Raw genomic sequence first — 7,586 nt, 5'->3', positions numbered from 1 at the left:
GGGGTCCACACTGGCAGCACAAAGCCTTCTTGGGATTCTTTCTTTCCCTCTCTCACTGCCTCCTCCCCCACTCATGCTTGCTCTCCCTCTCTCTCTCTCAAAATAAATAAACAAAAAACCCAGTTCTGATTATACATTATCATACTAATTTGGAATATGTAGAAGATAACGTAATAACAATATTCATAACATACTTTTTATGTTCACCATGTTCCAAACAGTGTTCTAAGCTATTTACAGGTACTTATCAATCTATTCCTCAGAAGAAACCTGTGAAGCTACACTATTAATGTACCCACTGTAACACAGGAAATAATCAAGACACACAGAGGATAAGCAAATTACCTGAGGTTGCACAGCTAGTAATTTGCAAAACCTGGAAAGAAAATTGGTGGGCTCCAGGGATGCCTGGGTGGCTCAGCCAGTTCGACTTCGGCTTAGGTCATGATCTCACTGCATGGGTTCAAGCTCCATGTTGGGCTCTGTGCTGACAGCTTAGGGCCTGGGCCTGCTTTGGATTCTGTGCTTCCTTCTCTCTCTGCCCTTCTGCTCACGCTCTGTCTCTCTCTCTCTCTCTCTCTCTCCCTCAAAAATAAAGTTAAAATTTTTGAAAAAATTGTTGGGCTCCAGATGAGTGCTCTCAGCTTCTCAATAAAAGAAATGATAAAATTATCAAAATGATGATCAGAACAGCTGGAGACATAAATTTTCTCAACTATAATTTTAGAAACTTTTTCCTAGATGTCTTAGTAGTGGCAAATACCAATTTTATTGTTCCTTCTAAAGGGAACCATGTTTTTCCTCACATTAAATAAAACTGAACATAATGAAGATAATCAGGAAATTAATGTTGAGAACCAGAAAGGGAAAAAGCAAAGGAAAAAAATGTAGTCCCTAATATTGAGGGCTTGATAGGTCTTAATAGTAAGTCCAAGTTATGAGAAAGATGAAATTAGGAGGGAGTAATTACTATAAAGAACATACAAGGGTATACAGAAATACTATCCAGTAGAAAATTAAGACACCGCTAAGCAATAAGAGAAGATAGATATTCGTTGTATGGATGCGTATTTCATGGGAGAGAAATATGGTAGGTACATTCCTTTGATGTTTTTGATCCATACACATTTTCAAAATGAATATGTATTGTGTGCCCTCCTAACATGTTTTTAAAAATAATGATTGTATTTGTTTTTCTCCTTTAATAAAATTTGGATATGTATTGGAAAAACTTGAAAACTAGAGTAAAAGTCAACTTTGTAAGTAGAATAAGCACTGAACCTTGGACATCACTGAACAGGTTGCCTGAGACAGAGAATTCGTTCTAATCTTGATAAATGGTGGAACAAAGTTTGGACCTGTTTATGTTGAGGTACACTTGCCACATTCAGAAGGACAATTCTACTAGAAAATTGGGTAAACTTCATATGTTTGCATGTAGAGGAGTATTAGGAGGAACTTAAAGGAGGACCGTGGGGGAGAAGAAGGGGAGAAATAGCGGGGGAGAGGGAGAGAGGCAAACCATGAGAGACTCTTGAATGCTGAGAACAAACTGAGGACTGATGGGGGTGTGGGGAAGGGGAGGTGATGGGCATGGAGGAGGGCACTTGTGGGGATGAGCACTGGGTGTTATATGGAAACCAACTTGACAATAAACTATTTGTACAAAAATATTTTAAAAAATAAAAAAAAATTTTTTTGAGGAACCTCCACACTGTTTTCCAGAGGGGCTGCACCAGTTTACATTCCCACCAACAGTGTAGGAGGGTGCCCATTTCTCCACATGCTCACCAGCATCTTGAGTCTTCTGATTTGCTCATTTGAGCCACTCTGACTGGCGTGAGGTGGTATCTCAGTGTGGTTTTGATTTGTATTTCTCTGATGAGGAGGGATGCTGAGCATCGTTTCATGTGTCTGTTGGCCATCTGGATGTCCTCTTTGGAGAAGTGTCTGTTCATATCTTCTGCCCATTTCTTCACTGGATTGTTTGTTTTTTAGGTATGGAGTTTGGTGAGTTCTCTATAGATTTTGGATACTAACCCTTTATCTGATAAGTCATTTTCAACTACTCTTTGACAAAGCAGGAAAGAGTATCCAATGGAAAAAAGACAGCCTCTTTAACAGATGGTGCTGGGAGAACTGGACAGCAACATGCAGAAGAGTGAAACTAGATGACTTCTCACACCACACACAAAAATAAACTCAATGGATAAAGGACCTGAACGTGAGACAGAAAACCTTCAAAACCCTAGAGGAGAAGGCAGGAAACAACCTCCTTGACCTCCACCGCAGCAACTTCTTACTTGACACATCCCCAAAGACAAGGGAGTCAAGAGCAAAAATGAACTATTGGGACCTCATCAAGATTAAAAGCTTCTGCACAGCAAAGGAAACAATCTATAAAACTAATAGGTAACCGACAGAATGAGAAAAGATAGTTGCAAATGATATATCAGATATAGGCACCTTTCAAGATTCTGATATCAAGAGGTTTTTTAAATTCTATTTTTCCCACCTGAGAGGACTCTTGCTCCCTCTAGTGGGGATCCAGTCACAGCCCCCTCCTTTCCACTTGCTCCTTCCTCCTCTGAAGCTCACAGTTTTTCCTGTAAATCCTTCCTCGGGACTACTGCAAGCACCAAAAGGGAAGACGTGGAGGCAAGAGGGGCTCAGAAAGGATGTGTTCCCATCTCTACAACACTCCCTCGCATAAACCAGTGCCTATCCTTGCAGTCTCCTCCCCATCCACCTACGCATTCTCACTAGAAGGTGTGCAGCCCTGACTCTCTGACCCTCAGGCTTGCAAAGGCACTGAGTGAGGGGAACCTGTGCTGCTGCAACCAAGAGCAAGCTGGAGACCTGACACTCACCCCTCATCTCCCAGCACTTTGTGTCCTAACTTTGTCACTCCTTATCCATCCTCTTTCTCCAAAGCCACCCTCTGCCTCTGGTACTCTTGGTGTTTTAAATACCCACAATGGTGGAAGAGGGGATACTACTTAAAATAGAACTTTAACTTTCCATGTCTTTCTATTGCCTTCTCCTGTGATTTGTTTCCACACCCCAACTACCAAAATGATTTGCACCAAAATGGGCATGGGACACAGGGAGTGAACCTTATTTAAGTTAAAAGCTTTCCAGAGGATACCCATATATCCATATTCATATGCTACTTGTCCCTAAGACCAACTACAATGGAGTTTGGGTAAAGAGCCAGTGTCAAAAAAGAGGACTGACCCAGTTGGGGGTTCAGCCCTCAGCCGCCAGCCATCCCAGTGCCAGAGTTACCCCAGCCTGCTCCAGTTGGGACACAAACTTACAGCATTCCTCGAAAGTTGCTTTGCCCTCATTCCTTGACTTGAAGTTTTTCCTTCTCTGCATCAGGAATCATTACTCAAAGGATACAAAAGAAAAAGGGACTTGGGCCCAGATAGACTCCCGTCATGTGACAGCCATGTCATAGAGGAGTACAGGCTTCCAATCCTCCCTCCCACTCAGGCAGGGAAGCAGGAATCTTCATCCCCTCATCCTCCTCCTCTCACCCTGGGTCTGGAATTTTTCTTTTTCCACCTCGGCATGTCAGGAAGCCAGATATAGTCTGTGGCTTTTCTAATCCTCAGTGAAAAGCAGAATGTTCCTTTGGAGTTACTGTCCATTTGCAATTCTTATGGAATTAGCCTTTTCTCCTGTTTCTCCTGTCCCCAACCTGTTCCTTCTCTGGGCCTCCTCCCATCATTGTCATTATTTTTCTCCTGAGGTCCTTGTTTTCACCTAAATAGCTCTGGAGTTAGGTATCAGGAAAGGAGGCTGGGAGTTGGAAAGTGGAACATTAAATTTCTTTTATGTACTTTCTATTCCACTTTTTAAACTTAAAATGCTTTGCTTTTTCATTACAGAAATACAATACCTACATTTTGGGAGGGAAAAGAAGGAGCATCCCAAGATTTCTCTTTTCACATAGGTGCATTGCTATTTGGCTAAATTAACATATAACCAATAGAAAATATTTTCCATCATCTACAAAGAAACGGAGAAATTTTAAAACATACTGATTGCTCATAGTACTTAACACATATTCTTTGGGGGGGAAAAGTAATCTACAATAAAAAAATAAAATTTTCTACAAAATAGGAAATCCTTCATAACATGGGCATGTTTATATTTGTCATTTAGAAAATGTTCTAATAATGCTTCTTGAATATTTTTTTTAAAAATACAGGCTAATTAGGCCTATTGGGTTGGAGGCAAGATGGCGGAGAAGTAAGGAGCTCTATACATTTCTCCTGCACCCATCTCTCAAACAGAGAAGGCCTGAAGTCATAGGACACTGAGCCACAGGAGTTTGTGAAGATAAAGAGACAGAGTACACTGGGAAGGAACCGCATAAGTGCGTGAGTGCAAACTGGGGAAGATAAAAGCAGGACAGGACCAAGAGATACTGAAGAAGGGAGGGAACCCGGCTTGGATGCAGCTGCAGTGAGTGATAAACTAGCTAGTGGTGGCGAGCTGCCAAGAGTCCAGGGGAAAGGAAAGAAAAGCTGAGATTGTTCATAGAACCTTCACTGGAGAAGAGAAAAAACCTCAGCTTGGAAAGACAGTGTTTTTTAGCTCTGGCTGGGATGCTGAATTTAAACTAGGTGCCCTGGTCCCTGAAGGCACAAGGAAAAACTGAACTGCCCTGTGCCCGGCACCATCCATGGCGGTGGCCCAGTGAAGCGGCAGCAACGCCTGAGGAGGCAGTACTGGTGCCCCGTGAAGCACCATCGGCACTCGCAACAGCGGCCCTCTGAAGCGTCATCGGAGGCGACCCAGTGAAGCAGTGCCTGCAGCCAGTAAAGCCACGGTAGCGCGCTGCAGCATCGCGGACTCTAAGGACCTGAAGTTGCTACCTTCCCGGAACGCACTCTCACTCCGGTTGTATCCCTGCTTGACCCCAGCGTATATGAGGCTGCAACACTTCCCCCACCCCCCTCAACCCCTAGGCAACAGGGAAGCAGCAACCTACAGGACTGTTCAGGGCAGTGTAACAAAGCCCGCGGACTGGGACCTTGAAACAGGCAGGATGAGGGGCATAGAACTCAGCCCACCTTGGCTAGGTCCTCAGCACAGGGAGATCGGACTGAAGAAGTGATTTGCAACGCTGGGTTGAGAAGTGACTGGGGCGACGCCGTTCTTCTCCCAACAACTACCAAGTAGGGACCTCAGAGAGGCCAGCAGACACAGTGGACACAACACCTGCCTACACCAAACCGTGCCCATCCACTCCAGATAGCTGTTTTGTTGTCCTTGTAGCTGTTTTTACCTCAGCCTGGGTTTGCATGTTTATAGGTTTTGTCTTTGCGTTTGTGTACCTGTGTTCCCTCTCTGGTTGTCTGTTTTCTTTTCCCAGGGCTGCCTCAAGAAACAAGACAAACTGCACATGGGGGAGAGTCCCAAATACAACTACCAGTAGGGAAACAAAATAACCACACTCAACAAGAGAAACCAAGACACACCATCCAAAGAACACTTCCTGAACAGACAGGCCTAGAACAGTCAAAAGAGCCTTCTCTAATACAGCAGGACTTGCAGGGTTTGTGTGTACAACAAGCTTTTAAAATTAACATGGATAGAAAGCTAACCAAAATGACAAAACAGAAGAACTCTCCTTGAAAGAAACTCCAGGAAGAAATGACAGCTAGAGAACTGCTCAAAACAGATATAAGCAACATAACGGAAGAAGAATTTAGAACAATAATCATAAAATTAATCGCCGGGCTTGAAAAAAGCATGGAGGACATCAGAGAAACTATGGTTACAAACAATATGGAGCTTAAAAATAGTTATGGTGAATTTAAAAATGAGATAAATGAGATACCTAATAAACTGGAGGCGTCCAATGCACGGATTGAAGAGGCAAAAATGAGAATAAGTGATTTATTATATATATATATATAATAGAAAAAGNAGAATTTGTCACCACTAAAGTAGCCGTACAAGAAATCCTGAGGGGGCCTCTCTGAGGGAAGTGTTGCAAGGAATGCAAGATACCAGAGACACGACCACAAGCATGAATCCCACAAAGTACACAATGATTCTAAACCCACATATTTCAATAATAACACTGAATGTAAATGGGCTGAATGCTCCAATCAAAAGACATAGAGTGGTAGTATGCATTAAAAAAAAAAGTCCATCTATTTGCTGTGTACAAGAAATGCATTTTAGACTGGAAGGTACCTTCAGATTAAAAGTAAGGGGATGGAGAAATATATATCATGCTACGGGAAGTTAAAAGAAAGCTGGAGTAGCTCTACTTCTATCAGACAAACTGGACTTTCAAGACAATAACAAGGGATGAAAAAGGGCATTATATAATAATTACAGGGTCTATCCATCAGGAAGTACTAACAATCATAAATGTCTATGCACCGAATATGGGAGCACCTAAATATTTAAAACAGTTAATCACAAAAAGAAACAATCNATTAAAAAAAAAAAGAAACAATAGACTTGAATGACACAATGGACCAGATGGATCTGACAGATATATTCAAACTCTGCATCCTGAGACCAGGGAATTCACTTTCTTCTCAAGTGCGCATGGCATATTCTCAAAGATAGATCTCATACTGGGATATAAAGAAGCCCTCTAAAAATATAAAAGAATTGAGATCATCCCATGCACACTTTCATATCATAATGCTTTGAAACTTGAAATCAATCACAAGAAGAAGTCTAAAAAAAACTCCAAAAACATGGAGGTTAAAGAACACCCTACTCAAGAATGAATGGGCCAATGAGGCAATTAGAGAAAAAATTTAAAAATATATGAAAAGAAATGAAAATGAAAATACAACAATCCAAACTCTATGGGATGCGGCAGAGGCAGTCCTAAGAGGAAAGTATATTGCTCTCCAGGCCTATTTCAAGAGATTAGAAAAAGCGCAAGTGCAAAATCTAACAGCTCACCTAAAGGAACTAGAGGCAGAGCAACAAAGCACCCCAAGTCCAGTAGAAGAAAAATAGTAAAAATCAGGTTAGAAATAAACAACATAGAGACCAAAGAAACAATTGAACATATCCATAAAACCAAGAGTAGGTTTTTTGAAAAAATAAACAAAATCGACACACCTCTAGCCAGGCTTCTCAAGAAGAAAAAAGAGAGCACCCAAATAGAAAGAAAATGGACATATTACTACCAACCCCTCAGAAATACAAGCAATTATCAAGGAATACTATGAAATATTATATGCCAACAAATTGGACTATTTAGAAGAAATGGACAAATTCCTAAACACACACTCACTACCAAAACTCACACGGGAATAGATAGAAAATCTGAACAGACCCGGAACTAGTGAAGAAATCGAATCAGTTATCAAAAATCTCCCAACAAATAAGAGCTCTGGGCCAGATGGCTTCCCTGGGGAATTCTACCAGACATTTAAAACAGAATTAATCCCCATTCGTCTCAAGCTATTCCAAAAAATAGAAATCGAAAGAAAACTTCCAGACTCATTTTATGAAGCCGGCATCACTCTGATTCTCAAGCCAGACAGAGATCCAGCAAAAAAAGAGAACTACAGGCCAATATCCTTGATGAA

Source organism: Crocuta crocuta, unplaced genomic scaffold, assembly GCF_008692635.1.
Source record: "Crocuta crocuta isolate KB4526 unplaced genomic scaffold, BGI_CrCroc_1.0 scaffold2175, whole genome shotgun sequence".
NCBI lineage: Eukaryota > Metazoa > Chordata > Mammalia > Carnivora > Hyaenidae > Crocuta > Crocuta crocuta.
The sequence above is the reverse complement of the archived record's forward strand: the minus strand, read 5'-3'. Positions refer to the sequence as shown.